The sequence below is a fragment of the Thamnophis elegans genome, chromosome 3 (assembly GCF_009769535.1).
Source record: "Thamnophis elegans isolate rThaEle1 chromosome 3, rThaEle1.pri, whole genome shotgun sequence".
Classification (NCBI taxonomy): Eukaryota; Metazoa; Chordata; class Lepidosauria; order Squamata; family Colubridae; genus Thamnophis; species Thamnophis elegans.
In genome coordinates, this window is record NC_045543.1 from 129,868,110 (window position 1) to 129,891,648 (window position 23,539).

General features: G+C 40.0%; 1 protein-coding gene across 3 annotated transcripts in view; it reads left to right on the plus strand.

Annotated features, from left to right (window-relative positions):
- PRLR (prolactin receptor) overlaps nucleotides 1-23,539 on the plus strand; it is a 100,073-nt gene that overhangs the window by 15,665 nt on the left and 60,869 nt on the right. The window lies entirely within an intron of this gene.

Genomic DNA, 23,539 nt, shown 5'->3' on the forward strand with positions numbered 1-23,539 from the left:
AAATATATAATATACATGCATCTGAAGGAAGCAATAAAAAAATCTTTACAGAGTTGGAAACCTTTGTTATCTGACAGTTAAGGACTGTTTGTTACCGGTCCTGTGCAAGACAATAAAATACCAAACTATATTGCTGGGACATGTGACAGAATAGTAAACATGTATGACAGCAATCAGGGAGTGCCCAGGTATTCAAAAACCAGTGTGTTCAAAGTTCTAGTTTACCTGAACATAAATATTGCATTAAGAGCCATACCAAATGTAATCAGCTTTTTTTTTTCCGAATGGTTAACCCACAAACTTTCTTTGATCTACATTACAAACTGAAGTAAGAAATTGTCTCTGTATCATAAACTTATGCAGAAATGAATATGATTCATTTCCCTCCCCCCCCCCCCCCGGACAAATACCATTAGCCTATCTGATCTCTTTCTTTTATGGAAGGGTCAAAATATTATTCGGGACGCCGTGGCTCAGTGGCTAAGACACTGAGCTTGTCCATCAGAAAGGTTGGCAGTTTGGCAGTTTGAATCCCTAGTGCCACGTAACCGAGGGAGTTGTCCCAGCTTCTGACAATCTAGCAGTTTGAAAGCATGTAAAAATGTAAGTAGAAAAATAGGAATCACCTTTGGTGGGAAGGTAACAGCATTCCATGTGTCTTCAGTATAAAAGTATAAAAAGTGGAAACGGGGGGACATAACTAAGGCAGAATATCAGCAAATAGCCCGAGCATGTAAAGATGAAGTGAGGAAAGCTAAGGCTCACGACGAAGAAAGTCTTGCCACAAAAGTAAAAAATAACAAAAAAAGCTTCTTCCAACATGTTAAAAACAAGAAAAAAGTTAAGGAAACAATTGGTCCATTGCTAGGAGAAAGTGGCAAAAAGTTGACAAGCAACAGGGAGAAAGCAGAACTATTTAACTCAGGTTTTGCATCTGTCTTTACACAAAGGGATAAAACAGTCCAACCTATCAAAAACAGCACCACAAAAATCAGATTAGGACCACAAATTGAAATAGGGAAGAAAATGGTAAGTGAGAACCTGTCTACCTTAGACGAGTTCAAATCACCAGGACCGGACGGATTACACCCCAGGGTTCTGAAGGAACTGGCAGACAAGATCTCAGAACCACTGAACTATATCTTTCAGATATAGCACCGGGGAGCTACCAGAGGAGCACCGGGGAGCTACCAGAGGAGTGGAAAAGAGCTGATGTGGTTCCCATCTTCAAAAAAGGGAAAAAAACAGATCCAGGAAACTACAGACCTATCAGCCTGACCTCAATACCAGGAAAGATTCTGGAAAAGATAATCAAGCAACGAATTAGCACCTAGAAGCAAACAAAGTAATAGCCAAAACCCAACATGGTTGTTTTGGGCCCAGTACTCTTCAACATCTTCATCAGTGATTTGGATGAGAGAATACATGGGGAACTCATCAAATTTGCAGATCACACCAAGCTGGCAGGAATAGCCAACACTCCAGAAAATAGGCTAAAGATACAGAAGGATCTTGACAAACTTGAACATTGGGCACTATCTAATAAAATGAAATTCAGTGGTGAAAAGAGTATGTTTCTACATTTAGGCAACAAAAACGAAATGCACAGGTACAGTATAGGTGGTACCTTGCTCAACAGTAGTAACTGTGAAAGGGATCTTGGAGTCCTAGTGGACAACTGTTTAAATATGAGCCAGCAGTGTGCAGCAACTGCCAAAAAAGCCAACACAGTTCTAGGCTCCATAAACAGAGGGCTAGAATCAAGATCACATGAAGTGTTAATTCCACTTTATAATGCCTTGGTAAGGCCACACTTGGAATACTGCATTCAGTTTTGGTCACCACGATGTAGAAAAGATGTGGAGAATCTAGAAAGTGTGCAGAGAAGAGCAACAAAGATGATTAGGGGACTAGAGACTAAAACATATGAAGAACGGTTGCAGGAACTGGGTATGTCTAGTTTAATAGACTAGGGGAGACATGATAGCAGTGTTCCAATATCTCAGGGGTTGCCACAAAAAAGAGGGAGTCAAACTATTTTCCAAGGCACCTGAGGGTAGAACAAGAAGCAATGGGTGGAAACCAATGAAGGAGAGAAGCAACTTAGAACTGAGGAGAAATTTCCTGACAGTTGGAACAATTAATCAGTGGAACAGCTTGCCTCCAGAAGTTGTGAATGCCCCAATACTGGAAGTCTTTAAGAAGATGTTGGATAGCCATTTGTCTGAAACGGTATAGGGTTTCCTGCCTAGGCAGGGGGTTGGACTAGAAGACCTCCAAGGTCCCTTCCAACTCTGCTATTGTGTTGTATTGTATTTAACATTTAGTCATGCCACCTGATCATGGAGAGGTCTTCAGACAGCGCTGGCTCTTCGGCTTTTAAACAGAGATGAGCACTGCTCCCTAGAGTCAGGAACGACTAGCACATATGTGCAAGGCGAACCTTTACTTAAATATTATTCAGAAGTGCTGTATGTTTCAGACAATCACAGTCCCTTTTTGCTATTCATTAGGGAAGCTGTATTATTATCATTTTTTCATTAAAAAATGCTGTTCTTTGAAGAGATTCTTTAACTTCCTAAAGTCAATGCAGAATCCTTTATTAAAGTGGATTCTATTTTATCTAATACCAGAGATGTCAGTCATCTCCCAAGGTGAGGCAAGGCGGCTCAGAAAATTCCTAAAGCAATGTTCCTTGAACTTTTTCTTCTCAGAACTCTCTCCCCTTTTAAAAAGTGCGCCTCAAAAAAGCTTTTGTTTCCGTGGGTTTTATGTCTCTACCGTTTTAAAAATTAACCTTGGTGCATTTGCTGCCACTACTGCTTACTCCCAATTGCTGGAAGGAGTGCTAATATTATGTTCTTTTTCAACATACTCCGGCAAATAATTTGGCCTTGAGATTTGAGACACACCAACATCATGGCATCATGCTAGCCCCAATCCTTTTGTCTGTTATTTCATCATTCTTTTGATGAAAGTAGTAAACTCCGGCAGACGCCCCTGGGAGTTGTTTTTGTGAGGTCTCAAACCTTTCTGAATCATATTCAAAGGATGTAAATTCCTGTTCTTTTGTTTTGCGCACTACTGTGTAGTCCCTTGAAGGATGTTTCAGATATCCAGCCAGAGATGCAAATGTCTCTGTGAATGCCACCCTATAACGAGAAGAGCCATCGTCATTTCTTGCCACCAATGTTCTCGCAGTGGGAAGGAAACATTTTGGCATTTGACTGGCTTTAATTTGGTCTCTCCAAAGCCCTCTTGTTTCCCTATTTCCAAAACGAGGTAAAAAAATACATCAAGTGTAAATCTGGTACGTGTTTTTCCTTTCCATCGTGAGGAAGCATGTAGAAGGAAGGTGAGGAAGAAAAGAAAAGAAATCATGCACCCTGAATTAAGAATTATTTAGAGGCTTAGAAAGAAATGTTCCATTAGCTTAATGCTTTGTGGTTAAAACGGAAGTACCATATTTTCTGGACTATGTGATGCACCGGAGTATAAGACGCACCAAGATTTTGAAGAGGTAATTTTTTAAATTTACTCCTGGGGACTGGGGTGGGCAAAAATGAGCAACAAACAGGGCGTTTTTTTGCTCATTTTTGCCCTCCCCAGCCCCCAGGAGCACTTTGCAGGCCTCCCAAACCCTCTGTACTTCCATTTTTGTGAAGGGGCAGGGTTTTGGGAGGCCAAAAATGCTGTATTCAGTGTATAAGACACACCCAGATTTTCACCCTCTTTTTTTGGGGGGGGGGAAAGGTGTGTCTTATACTCCAAAAAATACGGTAGTGGAAGAGCTACATACCAGCATTTATTTACATCACAATTTTAATATGGCCAAGGGCAGAAAATAGCAAGCATTGATGAGATATAGTTCATCATTAACTTGAACTACATTGTTAGATCCGTTCCTTGGTCAGCTGAGACTTTCTTAATTTAATGTAATTCAACAGCCTGCCCAGAATTAACATTGTGGTAAGAAGGGTGACTTATATATTTTATAAATAAAATATATCATTTATTTTGCCGCTTGCTTGCTTAAAGTTCATAATGATTCCTGGTGATTTGCAAGAACCTCAAAATAGGTCCCTCCCAAAAAAGAAAATACCAGCACGCACTAAGTAACTCCCTTCATTCCTCAACAATTTTGATGAATTGCTCAGCTTGATTGCCATGGCATTCAAGAACCTGTTACCATTTGGGTTTCTGAATGTTAATGAACAGGGCAATAGCCAGAAAAACAACACATTCCAGCCTCCACCTGCATGCTCTTTCCTACACATTGGCAATAAAAATCAGAACACCAAATACAAGTTGGATGGAAATGACCTCGTAGATGACCCTCACTCTGTCAAGGACCTGGGAGTACTCATCTCAAATGACCTAAGTCCCAGAGCTCACTGTAACTGCATTGCCAAAAAGGCATTAAGAGTTGTTAACTTAATTTTACAAAGCTTCTTCTCCGGTAACATTGTACTGCAAAATAGGGCATTCAAAACCTTTGCCAGACCAATTCTCGAATACAGCTCGTCTGCCTGGAATCTACACTGTATATCAGACATTAATACAATTGAGCAGGTCCAGAGGTATTACACGAGAAAAGTCCTCCGCTCCTCTACTCACAATAGAATCCCTTATGCTACCCGCCTTGAAACTTTGGGCTTGGATAAACTGGAGCTGTGTCACCTGCGGTCTGATCTAAGGATAGTACACAAAATAGTCTACTACAACATCTTACCTGTCAACGACTTCTTCAGCTTCAACCACAATAATACATAGGCCAACAATCGATACAAACTCAAGGTAAACCGCTCCAAACTTGATTGCAGAAAATACGACTTCAGCAGCAAAGTGGTCAATGCCTGGAATGCTCTACTTGAGTCCATTGTTACATCCTCTAACCCTTACAGCTTCAACCTTAAACTGTCTCCTGTGGACTTCACCCCATTCCTAAGAGGTCTGTAAAGGGGGCGTGCATAAGCGCACCAGCGTGCCTACCGTCCCTGTCCTACTGTCCCCATTTATTTGTATTCATTTCCTTCATTCATGTCCATGTTCATACTTATACCTGTTATCTTGTACATGTAAGTCAAACTAAATAAATAACATAAATAAAAATAAAATTTCAGGTAAGGAACACTTTCCACATTCCCATTCAGACCCTGAAAGAGTCATCCCAACCTGAAGAAGGTAATCTTGCAAATAACTTGTTTGGTTCTACTGTCTTCAAGATTCAACGTTAGCTCTAGGTTGAGAGCTAAATATCCGCAAATACCAGCTGCTGAGAGAAACTGTGTGAGAAAAAGTTTATTTCTACCTCACAAAGCATCTGACCGACCACTGTAAGAAAATACTAGAATTGAGCTGATAAGGCTGTTCTCATGCATTTTGTAACCAACAAAGTGGAAAGCAAAGTTAAATGGGGCCTAGAATATTTTGTCAATGACATACCAGCAAAACTGTTTAAAATCCTACCAGAGTATGTAAACAAGTATGGAAAACCGTTTAGTGGCCAGGGGACTGGAAAATATCAATTTAATCCCAATGCCAAAAGTGGGCAGTGAAAATTGTAAAACAGACATACTGATCTTGCATGCTAGTAAGATAATACTTTGAGATTTTGCAATCCGGCTTTGAAAATCCACTGTTTAACTTATAAGCAGAATATATCATGAGAAATACTGGTCTAGGATGAAGAAATTGCAATTAAAGTGGGGAAAAATGAAAATTAAAATGTAATTGGAATTGAAACCACAGCAACCGTAGAGATGCTAATGATACCACTTTGATGGCTGGCATTTAATAAGGCTGAAACTGTCTTATGCTAAAAGTGAAATAAACATTAAAGCCAATCTGCTGCTCATTGTTGCAAAAACTGAATTTATAAATAAGATAATGTGAAGATAATGTGACAGTGCCAACCAAGCAGATAGGAGGAAAAGCAGTTGAAGTAAGGACAGATTTTATTGCAATTTCCTAGGCTCAAAAATTCTTCAGGATGTCAGCTACTATGAAGAAAGTCTATGATCTGGATAAAACATTAAAATACAGAGATATCAACTGACAATAAAAGTATATATTGCAAAGACCAAAATGTTTTCCATTGTTATAAAGTATTTGGTTTTGAAAGCAGGACGAGCAGAAAGGCTGAATGAAATGAAATTGATACCTTTTGAATTGTGTAAGGAAGAACTGTTGACAGTACCTTGAACCACCAGAAAGCAGATAATTCAAGACTGCTCTCTGGAAGCACAAGCAATGAAGCTAAAATGTAAATATAATCATAGAACAATTCATCTATGTGAACAATTCAAGCAGAATGGATACCCGTAATCATTTGTAACAAGACGCCCGTGCAACAGGATGCAGAGAGGAAGTAAGAAACAAAATACAAGAACAACTAGACGGCACACTCTGCCATATATCAAACTGTAGAGCACAGCTTCTCCTGCATGGATTGCTTCTGTGCTTATGTAGAACAGACGGGGAGGAAGCTAACCACCAGATTGCAAGAATACAAGTGAGTGGTCAGATGAGGAGACTCAAACTCATTGGTAGCCTCATGCTGCAATGAACAAGGACAAACATTCAATTTTGCAACTATCAAGATTGTTGGATGAGCAGGCACAAAAACAGCCAGGGAAGTGATTGAAGCCTGGGAAACAGGCCCCTCATCAGTCAACAGGACTGTTGATTTACCACCAGCCTAAAGTACTATGAAAGTGAGGGCTGGGCAGCACAAGCAAACGACTGATGAGGGGCCTGTTTCCCAGGCTTCAATCACTTCCCTGGCTGTTTTTGTGCCTGCTCATCCAACAATCTTGATAGTTGCAAAATTGAATGTTTGTCCTTGTTCATTGCAGCATGAGGCTACCAATGACTTAAAAGTCATCCATCAACACAAACCAATCAACACCTAAAATCCTACATACAGCAGGCACTATAAATAGCACATAGAGAACAGAACATGCTCTACTAGAGAGAAGTTCTCGAGGTTCGAGGTTCATTTTATTTATATGTCGCCCTATTCCCAGCGGGACTCAGGGCGGCGCACAAACCCAAGGAGGGGGGAGGGGAAAACACAAAAACTACAAAAAATACAGGGCATTTAAAACAACCAACAGCCACACGATTCGAGAGGGGAAGGGAACTCATCGACCCCAGACCTGCCGACACAGCCAGGTTTTAACGGCTTTTCGGAAGGCCTGGAGAGAGGTGAGGGTCCGAATCTCTGCGGGGAGCTCGTTCCAAAGGGCCGGAGCCGCCACAGAGAAGGCCCTCCCCCAGGTAGTGGCCAGATGACATTGGCTAGTAGACGGAACCCGGAGGAGGCCTAATCTGTGTGATCTAATGGGTCTTTGGGAGGTAATTGGCAGCAGGCGGTCTCTCAAGTTCTCTGAAGATGGGCTCCAGCTCAAGTTCCGAAAGCTCAGAAGACAAAACCTCGGGTCCCAGTGATGGACCCGAATTGGATCCTGCTATAATCATAGTTGGAAGGGATCATAGATGCCATCTAGTTCAGCTCTCTGCTCAGTGCAGGATCTTTTTGAAAATCTCTAACACAGGGGTGGGCAACTACCGCGACTTTATTACCTGTGAACTTCAACTCCCAAAAATCCTGAGCCAGCATGTCTAGCTCAGGAATTTTGGAAGTTGAAGTCCACAGGTCGTAAAGTTGCCCACTCCTGCTCTAACAAATTGCTATCAAAGCCACTGAAGATCTCCAGTGAAGAAGAAATCATCAGACCGGTGGTCTTCTGTTCCACGGTCTGATCACTCTTACAGTCAGGAGGTTCCTCCATATATCAAACCTGAATTTCTTTCCTTGTAACTTTAATTCATTAGTTCTTGTACTGGTCCTGTCCTCAGTTGGGAATAGTTAACTCCCTCTTTTATGTGACTGTCCTTCAGATAGTTTAGGACTGCTATTGTATCTCCTTTTAGTTGTCTTTTCGGTAGATTAAACATACCCAGATTCTGAGCTAGAGGGCAAGATTTCTGCATAGTGGCTGACTTAAAAAAAAAAGTGCAATGCTCTCTTGGTGTTCCATAAAGCAGTTACACCAGTCTATTCCATTGTTCTTTTAACTTTATTTAATTGCTTTTTGGTGTTCTCTTTATGTGGGTCATTAGTTTTAACAATATTGTCTTGCATGCTCGCTTTGTTAATACACTAACAGATTGGAATTTGTTACAGAATTTAAAAAAAAAAAAGTAAAAAGCGTTGCATTCATTTCTACACAATGAACCCAAGTTGGCCAAGTTTTCCATCTCTCAGGCTGGGGGGTCAAACAGTACGCCCCTCAGACAGGGTTCGCAATTTGGGAGTCCTCCTGGATCCACAGCTGACTTTCGAACACCATTTGTCGGCTGTGACCAGGGGGGCATTTGCCCAGGTTCGCCTGGTGCACAAGTTGCGTCCCTACCTGAACCAGGAGGCCCTCACAACAGTCACTCGTGCCCTTGTGACCTCTAGACTGGACTACTGCAACGTGCTCTACATGGGGCAGCCCTTGAAGAGCATTCGGAGACTTCAGTTTGTCCAGAATGCAGCCGCGCAAGCGATCATGGGTGCACCTCGGTTCACCCACGTAACACCTATCCTCTGCGAGCTGCACTGGCTGCCTATTGGTCTTCGGATATGCTTCAAGGCGCTAGTCGTCACTTATAAAGCCCTTCATGGTATTGGACCTGGGTACTTGAGAGACCGCCTGCTGCCAATTACCTCCAATAGACCGATTAGATCCCACAGATTAGGCCTCCTCCGAATTCCATCCGCCGGCCAATGCCGACTGGCGACTACCCGGAGGAGAGCCTTCTCTGTGGCTGCTCCGACCCTCTGGAACGAGCTCCCCGTGGAGATTCGAACCCTCACCACCCTCCACGCCTTCCGCAAAGCCCTTAAAACCTGGCTGTTTCGACAGGCCTGGGGCTAAAGAGCTGTTGCCCCCCGCCTCGAATGGTATGACTGCTGTGTGTTTTTTAAATTATGTATTGTTATGTTCCGTCTTTTTTATTTCTTGTCTGTACCCCCCTCCCCTGATTTGAATTGTGAGCCACCCTGAGTCCCTTTGGGGAAAAGGGCGGCATATAAATGTAATCAAATCAAATCAAATCAACCCGATAGGTTTCTCTCAGACCTTCAGCTAAACTTCAGGAGGCAGTCCTTCTATTCTGTGTGCTTTGAAGTTTTTGTTCAAAGACGTCTTGTCTGAGGCAACCATCTTGACAAACCAATCAACCAATTCACCTGGCAAACAAGTGCCTTAGGCTTAACAGTGGCTTATGTGCAAAGTACACACTGTCTCCCATATTAAAATGCTACCTGTGCAGGGAGTTTAGTATGTTTAAATGTCTTGAAGTGCTATAAAGATGAATAGCTAGATAGCATCTACCTGGAATCATGCATTCAATTTTAAATGCTTTTTAAAGCTGGTGTTTTCACTAGGGCAAAACTGACTTGGACAGAATAATGAGACCAGCTAAGGATATACGTATGTATTGTTACATAGATGTTCTTCAGTAGGCTGCTGATCATCTTTGAAGTATGGTTCAACAAGATATATATTTGTTATTTGTTTGTTTGTCACATTTCTATACTGCCCATCTCTCCTAAGTGATGCTGGATGGCTTACAATAAAAATGTCTTCTAACACATATATTCTTAATCAAGAACAAGAAAAATGACCTTTTGCCCTGCTGTTTCTTCCACCCCTATTAAGAAATATCTTAATTTAGCATGGTCAAATAAAATTCTGAAAACCATTGTCCATGCATACAAGGCATACATTTGGGGATATGTGATATATGTCAAATGGAGGTTGGTTCCACATAACCTGTTATGCTGACAGCTTTGGCCCAAGAAAACTGAGAAATCAATCCTTCATATTTATGTGCAAACAATTATCTTAAATTAACAAACCATTTACCCAGGAGTAAACTAGCACTAGTGAATGCATTGGGACTTATTTCTGGGTAAACATGCATAGAATTGCGCTGCAGGCACTATGGTGATAAACATTCCAATGTACTAATCTTCAGCAAAATAATATCTACCATATATTTCAGTACTAATTGAAAGACTCACTGTTTTAATTAAGACATCAATAGTATACCCAACAGCTTGAGGTGATATCCTTGCTTTGATGGTAAATAAAACTGCCTTGCACTGGTGCAGAGTGGGAGTGCTTTTCATTCTGAGAAATCATGCTCTGCCTTTGCATTATGAGTCTTTTTTCTCTTCAGAAAATAAATGCACATGGAAAGGTGTTCTTGTTGTGTGCCTCCATTCCACAATTTTGCTTTTGCTGGTCTCCTGATTTGTAAGGTCTTGAGGTAAATAAATATCAAGGGGAAAAAAACCACCATCCCTACTTCTGCTTAAGCCAACATTTAAAGCAACGGTAATCCATAATAAAAACATTAACCCCGAAAGAGAAGCCGCATGAGCATTCCAAGTAAAACATTATCACAAAAGGTTAGGGTGTCTTTCAAAACAATTGTGGTTTTGATTTTCATAATGCAGCTCTTATATTGCTCTTCAGTTTTCACTTCCTGTTCCGTAGGAGAAGTGGCTCACAAGGTTAGAACGGCTTGATATAATAAATCAAAATTAAAGTTAATCAAATGGAAAAATTAAAAAAAAAACCTGTAATATCCCAACATGACCTAATAAAGCAGGAAATCCAGAGTCACCATGGTAGATGGTCTAGTGCAGTGTTTCTCAACCTTGGCAACTTGAAGATGTCCGGACTTCAACTCCCAGAATTCCCCAGCCAGCATTCGCTGGCTGGGGAATTCTGGGAGTTGAAGTCCGGACATCTTCAAGTTGCCAAGGTTGAGAAACATTGGTCTAGTGCAAGGGTGTCAAACTCACGTCATCACGGAAGCATCACATGACGTATCGGGACTTTTCCCTTTCATTAAACTGGGCGTGAAGGTGCCCAACACGTGATGTATCCAGCCCACGGGCCAGGAGTTTGACAGCCCTGGTCTAGTGGGAAGGGGAGCTACAACTCTGCTACTTTTCTTGGATTTATTTCAATGTTTGTGATATTCATCTGGACTGCCTATTAGTGTATAGGTGGGTCTTGAGTTAATACTTGCAGTGGTTCACTCTCTCCTGTCCAATGGTGTCCAAAATATGTCTTTAGGACAGTGTTTCTCAACATTGGAAACTTTAAGATGTGCGGACTTCAATTCCCAGAAATTCCCCAGCCAGCACGGGGACTACAGAGTTCTACTTTGCATTCAGTGCTGTTTAATTGCTATGTAAAGCAATTTACTAGGAGATGCACCTTGTTTATCACATTTGTTACCTTTTATTTCTAACTTTTATTATATTTATTGTAATTTCCTTGAATGTTGGGAGCCATCTAGAATTGTTGAGAGCCAGGATTAGTGATTCTGTTTCTTTCTTTAATGTACCTGCTGTTAACCATAACCAAGTTTTTTCACTGTCCACTTTATCTTTTATTTTTTCAGAAATTGGCCATGCAATGCTTTGTCTGCCAACTCTCCATTCTTGATTTTATCACATCTTTTCTGTATTCTTGTTTCGTCTGTTGGACCTTCAATAGATTTTTGTTCTTTACTTCAATTAATAGATGTTCTTGACTTTCTTTTAAATAATCAGCCAGTGCATGTTTTTCTTCTTCAACTATTTGCTTCACTTGTAATAATCTTCTGCCACCTGATTTTCGTGGCAGGTATAGTCTACCTGTATCACCACGTGGATGTAAACTGTAGTGCATTGTCATTAGTTTCCTGGTTTTTCGGTCCAAAATGTCCAAATCAGCTTGTGTCCAGTTAACTATACTAGCTGTGTATCTTATAACTGGTATTGCCCAGGTATTTATGGCCTTGATTGTATTTCCACCATTCAATTTAGATTTCAAAATTTTCCTAACTCTGTTGGTGTACTCTCCCCTGACAATAGGTTTTACTTCTCCATGCTTGATGATATCCAACTGCAGAATGCCTAAATATTTGTAGGCTTCATCTTCATTGCATTTAATTAGTTGGCCATTGGGCATTTCAATTTCCTCACATGTAGTGATTTTGCCCCTTTTTATGGATACAGTGGCGCATTTTTCCATGCCAAACTGCATTGAAATATCGGTGCTGAATACTCGGACTGTGTTTGTCAGTGATTGGATTTCTATTTCTGACTTTCCATAGAGTTTCAAATCATCCATATATAATAGAAGTGAAATTTTTTCAGCTTCTTTGGCTGTTTGGTAGCCTAATTTCATTTTTTTTAAGATTACTGATAGTGGGATTATCGCGATGATGAAGAGAAGAGGTGAAAGTGAATCACCCTGGAAAATTCCTCGCTTGATATTAACCATTCCGTAGTTCTCATTCCCTACTGCCAACTCAGTTCTCCACTGTTTCATCGCCTTTTCAGTAAAGGATGTAATATTTTTGCTAATGCCAGTTGTTTCTAAGCATTTTATGATCCAACTATGTGGCAATGAATCGAATGCCTTTTTGTAATCAATCCAGACCATATTCAAGTTCATTTTTCTGTTCTTACAATTTTCTAATATCATTTTATCAATTAGGAGCTGATCTTTTGTGCCCCTGCTCCTTCTTTTTCCCCCCTTTTTGCTCTACTGGCAAGATGTTATTTGTTTCCAAATAATCCATAATGTTATCTTCAGTAATGCCTGTGAGTAATTTGAAGGTTGTTGGCAAGCATGTTATTGGTCTGTAGTTTTCAGGTATTGTTCCTTTAGTTGCATCCTTCTGAATCAAGTATGTTTTTCCAGTTGTCAACCATTCATCAATTTGACCATTTTGTAAAATTTCATTCAGTTGCCTGGCCAATATTGCATGTAAACCGATCAGATATTTGAGCCAGAAACCATACAATTGGTCACTTCCAGGTGATGTCCAATTCTTTACTTTTTTTACTCGATTTTTGACCATCTCAGTTGTTATTTCTAACACTTGCATTTGCTTGTTGCCAATGCTTTTCTCAAAGTCATGTATCCACTTTGCTTCCTTATTGTAGTCCTTTGCATTTTCCCACAGTTCTTTCCAGAATTCAACCGTGGCTTGCTTTTCTGGTTTTTCACTTTTGGTGTCACCATTCACATTAAGATTTTGATAAAAACGCCGTTGGTCTGATCAAAATTGCTGATTTTGTTTATATTGGATGATTCGTGCCTCATATCTTTCAATTTTTCTAGCTGTTGCTGTTATTTGCTGTTTTACAATCTCTACAGCTTCAATGATGTTTCTTGTATCCAATCTATATCTTCTGGTTAGCTGATCTATGATTTTGCTGTTTTTAAGCCATTGCTCACGCATATTCTTTAAGTTGCTAGCATCTGCCCTTAATTTTTTGACTTTTTGTTCTAATTGGATTTTCCACTTTGGCTTTGATCCTTTTTCCATTGTGTGACTAGGTGCTTTGATTTTAATGCCTAGTTCTTTAGTGACTATTACAGCTGCACTGTACATTAACTGATTCGTTTCCAAGATGGATCCCGGTTTGATTGTTGAAATCACTGCATTAACCATTTTCATAATAGGGGTCAAAATTTTCTTAGGCACAGTTTTTAATGATGGTAAACGTTGCCTTTCCTCATTAGAAAGAAAATGCTCCATGATCTTGTCCTTCAATTCTTTTTGTTTTTGAGTTAGTTCATCAGTTGGTTCAATGATATCTGGTTCTGGTGGTAGTGTTGTTATTTCCTCCCTGACATCTTCTGGGAGTTCTACTACAATGTCTTTAATTGTGTATTGTTTCCACTTGTATTGGTTGTTTCCACTTGTGATGTTGTTGTTTTATTTTTGCAAATTTCCTGAATTTCCTTAAGTTCAACTTCACTAAACACTTTATTCCATATAATAAATCGCCTTTGAACTGCTAGTCATTGTTCACTAACATTTGAATCTGGATATTGTTGTTTCCATAGTTCATACATTCGCTTTAAATATCCTCTTTTTTCTGGCTCTGAGTTGTAATAACAGGCCATTATGGCACGGTTTTCATCTGCACTATATTTTTGTCGTTTTGTTGGCTGGTCCACTTGTAGCCCACTTGTCAACGAATGCCCAGGGACCTCAACATCCGCCGCGGCCCTTATTAACCCATGCGACGACCGATGCGGTATAGAATTTTTATTCATTTCTTTCACCATACTGTATGGGTTGGCGGGTTTTTTTCATGAAATATCACAACCTGGCCATTGAAACTATGTGATTATGGATGAAACATGTCACAGTAATATCCATTGTCATTGCGGCACTTGGCACCATGTCCAAGAATTTTACAAAGTACATCAAGAAATTGCAGCTTCCAGTAATAACACCAGTAGAACTGCAAAAGATTATGCTACTCGGAACAACATACCGTATTTTTAGAGTATAAGACACACTAAGATTTTGAAGAGGCAAATTAAAAAATACGTTTTTGCACTCTGCAGACCTCCCAAAAACGGCCCCATTTTTCACAAAAAGTGGCCTGTTTTTTGTCAAAAAAAGGCATGTATAGCCTTTAGGAGACTTATAGAGTGCTCCTGGGGGCTGCGGGGGGCAAAATTGAGCAAAACATGGTCTATTTTTTGCTCATTTCTGTCCTCCCCAGTCCCCAGGAGCACTCTGAAAGCCTCCTAAAGGCTATGCACGGCCATTTTGTGAAGGGGGCAGGGTTTCGGGAGGCCAACAATTCTGTATTCAGTGTATAAGATGCACCCAGATTTTCAGCTTCTTTTTTGAGGGAAAAAGATGCGTCTTATACTCTGAAAAATATGGTACATTTTAAGACGATATTTGGTCGATAACTAGGATGCTGGAAGCAACCCATATCAACTATCAGAGCCAGTCATTGATATTTGTGATACATTTTGAAATGTCCAGTTATAATAATAATAATAATAAAAATATCTCAAGATTTGGGAGGAGGAAATTTTATGGAAATCATTGCAGATATTTGATTATGTTAGTGACCGAAAGAAACATGCTGTTTTTATTTTATATCAGATTTTATTTTTATTGGAGGCAGGTAAAGTTATGTCTGCACATAAATTGGTGTGGAAAGCGTAGCAGATAAATACATGCAATTTGGTCTCAGGGTTATTCTAACAAAAATTAGCATTGGTCTTTAATTCCTTCAAATAATGTCCTAGAACTTAATTTCTTTTCCTTTTTCCTTGTGATCCAAGTTATTTTGATGTCCCTTTTAACTGGTATGGCATCATTCATTTGTATATCCAGTATATCTTTTTCTAAATATTCTTGTACCCTAGCATTTTCAAATCCACATTCAGATCAATTTCCAGTCTTGTACAGTAGAATCTGTTCTTCTTCCATAACATCATTTGCATACAGTCTATCTACCATGGCAGACATACTTAAAATTAACTTCTGAGCCCATTTTTCACAAATAACCTTCAATGCATCTAATATTAAAATATTTTACTCCATTCTGTGTTAGCAAATTAAATATAAGTTTTCTTCTTCAATTATAATATATAGTTCATTCTGGTTCTCTGTAGCATCTAACCTTCAAAGACCCATCATATCATATCATATCATAAATTTATTTTGAAGTCTTCAAATCCATCTGGATCTTTGTGACTTTCCAAAACTTAAAAAAAACATTTTAATCACCATTTGTGTTTATTCCACTTAAACAAAAATTTTCTAAGTCCTTAAACATCAAATGCTCTTTAAGTTCTAAATTCTTTAAGTACTTAAAGAAGTACTTAAGGCTTCTTTCACTGAGAACTGAAGAAAACTCATCCAGTGAATTCCATAAAACTTGCTGTTCCAAAGGTTTTTAAGTTTTGAAAATCAGGAAAAAGTACTTCTAAGAAGGATTAAGAAATGAGGCTCAGCCAAACTCTATGTCTCTATATGCTACATTATGACTGAGATTAAAGCACATCCACTGGGCTTAGCTGAATTGAAAAAAATCTGAAGAATAGCTGGCACCAGAGGCGTGGATTAAAGTTTCAATTCAGTCCTGGGCAGATTGGCTGTATTTAACCATGCTTGGATTCTCCAGAGCAGCACCCAGAAAAGGACCCATCAGGTAAGCCAATGGTCAATCTCTTGATTCCCTTTAATTCAGCTTATCAGTTGACTGCAAAAACCTTGTTTCCTGCAGTCTACTGGCAAGGAGCAGCTGTATGGATGGTACATATGGGTGATCTCACAATCTCTCCTTTTTGTGGAGAGATTTCATTAGTCAGGATTCACCCTCTGACTGCCAAACCCCACTGTAAAGCTGTCCCTAATCCTTCAGGGATATCTAACTCACCATGTCCTCACCAGAAATCATCAATATATTGCTAGTTATTTTTATTGAACTTATGGCAATAGTGTTTAGGCTTATATATTGCTTCACAGTGCTTTGCAGCCCTCTTTAAGTGGTCCACATATTGCCCCCAATAATCTGGGTCCTCATTTTACCAATCTTGGAAGGATGGAAGACTGAGTAAATGCTGAGTTGGTGGGACCCGAACTGCTGGCAGTCAGTAGAAGTAGCTGGTAGTATTGTATTTTAACCACTGCGCCACCACGGCTCTAATTGTTACTTGTGTTGAGTCCCTGATGGGTAGAATGGAAAGATATAAATTGAAATAATAAATGTAGTCAGAAGTGAGATGTTTGCTATATGGAAGGGAAGGAGGGAAGGAATTATTGCGAGATAAACTCAAGATTGCCTTTTGCAAAATCTTTGAGAACTGTTTGTTGGCCATGGGGACTATTTTGTCAAACCCTAATTTAACAAAATTAAAGCAGTGAACTTATTGTCCTAAGCCCCATGGTACTTAACTATAAAAGGTATTTTTCCATAATAAATATCCAAAGAATCAGGCTACAGAAAATAGTTATTGAAACATACATTCTTAAGTTCCATAGCTACAGTATATATTAATCTTCTCCATACTTTATGTCTGTTAATAATGGATACGGTCTAACTATATTTTAGCATTTTAAAATCCTACCACTTGCAATGTAAGAGAGATGATTATTTGTTTAACTCCACAGTTCTCATCCAGGACAACTGGCTGATAGCTCTAAATCACTTATGGTTACTTTTATGACAGCAGATCATTAGTCCCATTTCCCACTGCTCATCAGCTGCCTAAGGCTAGAGTAACTTTTTCACATTGCAAATCATTCTATTAAAATGAAAATCTTTGGCTGGATCCATTGCATGTAATGTATATTATTCAGCTTGAGCTGAGTAGTGATGACAGCCGCATAATATAAAATGAACCTTGCCCAGGCATCCGTCCATACACAATGACTTTTGCAGGAAGAGAAGGCTGGTAAGATCAAGCCCAAAAGACCATATAAAATAAGGGTGTGTCTTAAGTAAACTCAGGCATCCAGTTTGAACAGACCTTATCTGAACTGGCCATCACATAAACATCCAGAGTAAACAACCTTTAATAGAATTCTTCTCATGTAAGATGCTAATTTTCTTGCTCCACACAATGGTATCAATAGCTCCAGTGCTGCAATCCCAATTAAGGGAGTACAAAATTACCCATCCTGTCCCTTATTAAATATCCATTAAGTCTTGCAAAAGTTAATGTTCCCATGACTCCATTCAATTTGTAGCTGCATCTGGAATCAACACTACCCACTATGGAGGAATAATTGGTGAAATTGACAGATCTTGCTGACATAGACAAACTAACTTCTTTGATTAGAGAAAAGACTCTATCTACATGTATTGGTGACTGGAAACCTCTTACTGTATGTATTTTTGCGTAAAAATTGGGGGGGGGGAATGAACTTGTGATTTATGGTTTTGATGACTACACAGGTTAGATTTATAGAAAGGTTATAATTATGAAATCCAAAATTGTGTCAGTAGTGAGATGGATGAGATATATTTTATATTAAATAAAATATAAATAAAATAAATGATGTAAATTTAGAGACAAAGGTTAAAATGTAACTACTTATTGTGAAGAATATTGAAACCCTCTGTGTGTGCGTGTCTGTGTGTGTGTGTGTAAATGCTGCATTTTGGGGGATTTAGCCTTCAGACTAGCACTAATCATATAGTGTTGTGTTGTGACTCAGCAGCAGTCTTCTGTGAGTCTTTTCGGAATGCAAGATTAACGATGCAGCTGGGGCTCGTCAGTGGGTCTTGGGGTGATAAAAGAACGGATGGTGCCACGCTCTAGTTGCTGGAGTCAACGTTCCTTCGTGCGTACAACATTGCTTGATACACTTGGATAAGTGCTTTGGTGTTTCCTGTAACCCTGATGCAAGGCTACATTTGGAGAAGTGCATTGCTTGTAAGAGTTGTTTTGTTTTTCATTACGTTATCTGGTCAGAGACTATATGTTATTTTTGAGCTCGAAGCCAGTCGGAGCCAAGAACTGATAAAAAGACTTCCTTTTAAGTTTGTCTGCTTGCCGTTTGTTAAGAGCCGTGAAGGGGGGACAGAACAGTGTTGGTAGGAGAGGAAGATTAATATCCTGTTACAAACATAAATGCAAATAAGTTGAACACAGTACAACTTACTTACAGGTAATCATATATTCTGTTGAGTTTGAAAATTGCTAACAAATTAATCCGATATTAATAGTAGTAAAAATTAAGAGTAGTGAAGTGGCAGTTTACAAAAAAGCACTTCGCTAAAATTAATACATGTGCAGACATAAACATGAACTTTGAAAAAACTTGACAATAAAGTCTGTAATGTTAAAAGGTTCTAAAGCAATTTTTAGATACCGTCACATTGCCTAAATCACTTTCCAGTCCCTCACGAAGCAGTTTGAAGCTAATCTGATATCATTTTTTGCTTCTGGAGATCTCAAAGCACGTAAGGTTGTACAAAACATATCATGACCAGTCAGTGCTTTCTCCAGCTGACCCTTAAGTTAATATCTTTAATAATGTCTTTCAATCCATATCTACTCTCAGTGGATGCTATTGTTGAAGTAACAACTCGCCCCTCCGTTTCCACGAAGACAGGCTAACTTCCTCATTCCTACCCCCACCCATGTCTATGGTGTCATCCAGGTCATGGTTGTCCCAAAAGTGCTTTTTCAAGAGGCAACTAAAGAAGCTTCTTGGATGAGAAGAGAAACGTCTTTAACGAAAAGTTGCCTGTTGAAAAAGCACCTTTGGTATCCTCATCATTGTGTTCAGAGAATATTGCATATTTAGCAATTTGAAGAAAAAAAAAAGGCAAGAGAAAGCGGGAGCCTCTTGGCTGCAATTATACCGCTACTTCTGTATAATATTTAAAAGTTTCTTACAAGCTATGCTATTGCAATGATCGCATACTAACATATGCTGGCATGTTCTCCAGTAGCATAAAATTTCATTGCATGTTGTTTTGGTGGCTGAAGTGGAAGGAAAATACTGTACATTTTTAAAACTTTTTTTTTATTAAACATAAATTAAAATGTTGGGCACAGTATAAAAAGTCTGGGCAGAATCTTTGCCATACATGCTAAGATATGAAATTATACATTGTAGCCACCCTGGTTTTTTTTACATTTGATCCATATCGTATTTACAAAAAAGAAAAAAGTAAGGTATTTCCAGCTGTGTTGATTTGTGTTTATTTATACATTCTCGCATTTATCAATTCATACATAATTCTAGTCTCCATTCTATGAATCTTGGCTCATGCCTATTTTGGGCTTTCCCTTTTATATTCCAACCATCGATAAAATTTATCCCAGATCTTATAATATTCTGATTCATCTTTATTCTTCAATTTCCACGTCAATTTATCCATTTCAGCGCAGGTCAAGATTTTCCTAATTATTTCCCCTTCTTGTGGAGTTTCCCTATTTTTCCAATTTTGGGCAAAGACCATTCTTGCTGTCGTGATAATATGTATTGTTAAAAAGATAACCCCCTTGTTGTATTTCTTGTTTATAATTCCCAAGAGAAATAGTTCTGGTGTGAATTCTGTTTCGAAGGAAAATACATTTTGGACACTCCCCACAGAAAAAAGGCATTGGAGCGGATCAGTGGTGGGTTCCGGATCTTATTTCAACCGGTATGGTGCAACGGGGCCAGGCGCCCACCACATGAAAGAATGCAGTGCGCACAGACACGCACGCAGCACACACATGCATACTTACCGTCTGCAACACTTCAGTTGCTTAGGAGAGCGTTACGCAAGTGCCGTATGCTCCGTGCGCATGCATGGAAGCCCCAAAAACTTCAAATTACCAGTAAGGAGTGGGGGCGGGCGGACCCTCCGGAGCACTGGAACGGAACAGTACCTAGTGCTCCAGGCAGGCACCGGTACACCTGTACCGGGGTGTACCAGTCGTATCCCACCACTGTAGTGGATGGAGAAAGAATATTGGATGCTCTGAGGCCAGGGGTCAGCATAAGGGAGAATTTTCTATGAATGAGAAAACAGGACCTCTTATAAGTGCCACGGTGTTATAATTTTAAAACATCCAGTTTCTTTTATTGAAACATGTATTTGTTGAAACAATTTCAAATAAACAAAGTATGAATCTGGGGATTAAAAAAAAACCACCATCAAAACCACTGACAGATATTACAAACTGATTCTAAACCGGTACAAAGTTGCCGTGCAGAGGTTATTTAGAATTAGGAGAAGAAAAGAAATCTTTTTGAGGTTAATAAAAGTGAAGTATAGGAGAAAAAAATTGTTTACTAAAAACAGGGAAATAAGCAATACTGTCTTTCAAGACTTTAAGTCGAGATTGGGACTACGGAGTTCTTTCATAAGTAATCTGGAACATGTAACATTTTCTGATATTTGATCCCAGCAAAAGGTACATGAAATCAAGAAAAAAGTGGACAATCCAGTTTCTTCACAGAGAAATTGCTCTAGCTGTTTGTTCATTTTGGTTATCACTTTCAGTATCCAAGGATTTTTTATATTTTTTTATATATGAGGCCCTGGAAGCAATATTGAGAAGTATCTCTCTATATTAAAAACAAAAGTCTTAAAGTATACCTTCACCCAAGTATTACAACACATATCTGGTACAGGTTATATTGCTAACAGTTGGAAAATGAAGGCTGAAAACAGTGTAGGTTTACTAAAGCAGTGGTCCCCAACCTTTTTATTGCCGCGGACCAGTCAGCCTTTGATAATTTTACTGTGGCCCGCTGAGCGCGCGCAGAGGTGGGGGGGCGTCTCTTCCCTGGAGCCAGGGTAGAAACCATAATGTTCATTATGTGTTTATCAAGCACACATCCTAATTGGCTGTAATTTACTGTGTGACAATCAATCATGGCTTTTTAGCCCACATTTTAAAAAGTAATGTTTAACATAAAAAGAGCCTGAAATCCTTCATCATTGTATAGCATCTTATATACAGACTGCTAAAGCTTATAATCACTTACTACCGTACATAGCGAAGAATACAACAAAGTATGCCAACAAAGTGTAGCTAAACTTTTAAAGAATACAATTGTACAAATTGAAGTTACAGTCTCTGAGCTAGTGGTCTCCCTAATAATTTACATAATAACCAAATGGCAACAGTTATGAAATGCATTCACCACATGCAGCAGCAAATATTTCATAATCAATATACACTGAGTGCATATTAAGAGTATATAATACACACGCAGAGAGAGAATATACAATATGCATTAAGAGTGCTTGTCTGTCTCTCTTCCTTCATGCACACTTCTCTATTTCAAAGTTTGAAATCTAAACAGAAAAGGGCATTTCAAATGTTTCACACGTCCACATGGCCCCCTTAGGCAGCGCTCCTTTCCCACGGCGGAAGACAAAAACGGCAGCCGCAGACAAGCGAGGGGAAAGCCCGGCGCCGGCGAGAGCTCGCGGGGAAGAGGGGGGGAGGAAACAACCACCTGGGCTTCTCACATTCCTCGCGGCGAAACCTCGCGACGGCACACGCCCACCAACCGCCTCTGAGAGAGGCTCAGTCCGGTGGCCCCGCTCCGCACACCGTCCCAGGCACGCGCCCGGCCACCCCAGCCACCAATTTGCGTGCGCTGCTCAGCAACCGAACGCCCGGCCTTAATTCACGCCCCTTTAGCTTACCTCCCCTCCCTCGCCGACCAGCCAGAATACAGCTCCCTCCCCAAAAGCTAACGTCCATTGGCTACCCCTGCCCTTGTCCTTCTTCGGTTGGCTTATCCATCCCATCCGCCCACCTACCGAAGCTTCCTCGCGCAACTGGAAAGGAACTGAACCAACACCCCTCCTTCATCCCACTTTACTTACTGATTGGACGACGTTGTCCCGTAGGCCTAGCGACTTTCCCTTAGGCCCCCGGCCGCTGCAGCGATCATGGCCCCCGGCCGCTGCGCGGCCCGGTGCCAGGTACTCCACGGCCCGGCACCGGTCCGCGGACCGGGGGTTGGGGACCACTGTACTAAAGAACTCTGCCTACCTTTGGAAGGCCATCTGTTCCATTCCTCCACCTCCCAGTTCATGTTTAAGGGAGGCCCTGAGCACATCTGGGAATTGCGCATGAGGAGAAAAAAAAGAGAAACATGTGATGGCATGAAGTACTTGGGGGATTATTCGAAACTCAAGCAGATGGTTTGTCAGAGCTCAGTGAAAACTGTTTCAACCAAATAATTTATTTTAGTGCCAATGTAACTTCAATCAGTCACTAAATGAACTATTGAAAGTTGAGGACTACCTGTATGTCAGAGGATGAAATCATCCCCAAGCTGGCATCTTTCATGTGCTGGGCAGAATGTTGTAGTCCCAGAACATTTGGAGATGGCTAGGTAGGATCGTGGTGGCTCAGTGGATAAGAGGCTGAGCTTGTGAATCAGCAAGGTCGGCAGTTCGGTGGTTCGAATCCACCGAACTGCCGATCCGGAACGGAGTGAGCTTCTGTTACTTGTCCCAGCTTCTGCCAACCGAGCAGTTCGAAAGCATGTAAAAATGCAAGTAGGAAAATAGGGATCACCTTTGGTGGGAAGATAACAGCGTTCCGTGCGCCTTCAGCATTTAGTCATGCCAGCCACATGCCCATGGAGATGTCTTCGGACAGCGCTGGCTCTTTGGCTTTGAAACGGAGATGAACACTGCCGCCTAGAGTCAGGAACGACTAGCATACATGTGCGAGGGGAACCGTTACCTTTTACCTTTTAGGTAGAATCAAAAATTGTCTAAAGAATGGAATATATGTTAATGTCCAAATCACTAATGTGCTAACGATTTCTTACTTATTATTAATCTGAGACAGAAAGGCAAGAAGGCTTGAAATGTTGCTTTGCAGAAGGAAATGCCCCTTTAGACTCTGACTAGTTAGTCTTCTCATTTTGCTATTTATTTAATAATTCATCTTTGACAGGTAATCATAAAGAGGAGATAAGAGATGTTATTTCCCAAATTATTACATTTCCGTCTTTCAAACTTTATTATCAAAATAGCTGTTGAGTTCAATGAATGTTAAGTACAATTATCCTGTCAAGTTAATGCATCTGGGACGTCTTATCTTTATATCTACATTCTCTTTAAAATTCTCTCACTTTCGGATAACTATTGTCTAGTAAATGCAATTTAGGATTGTATTTTTTTAAACTTCCCGATTCACATAGAGTTTCAAACATTCAGAAAGCA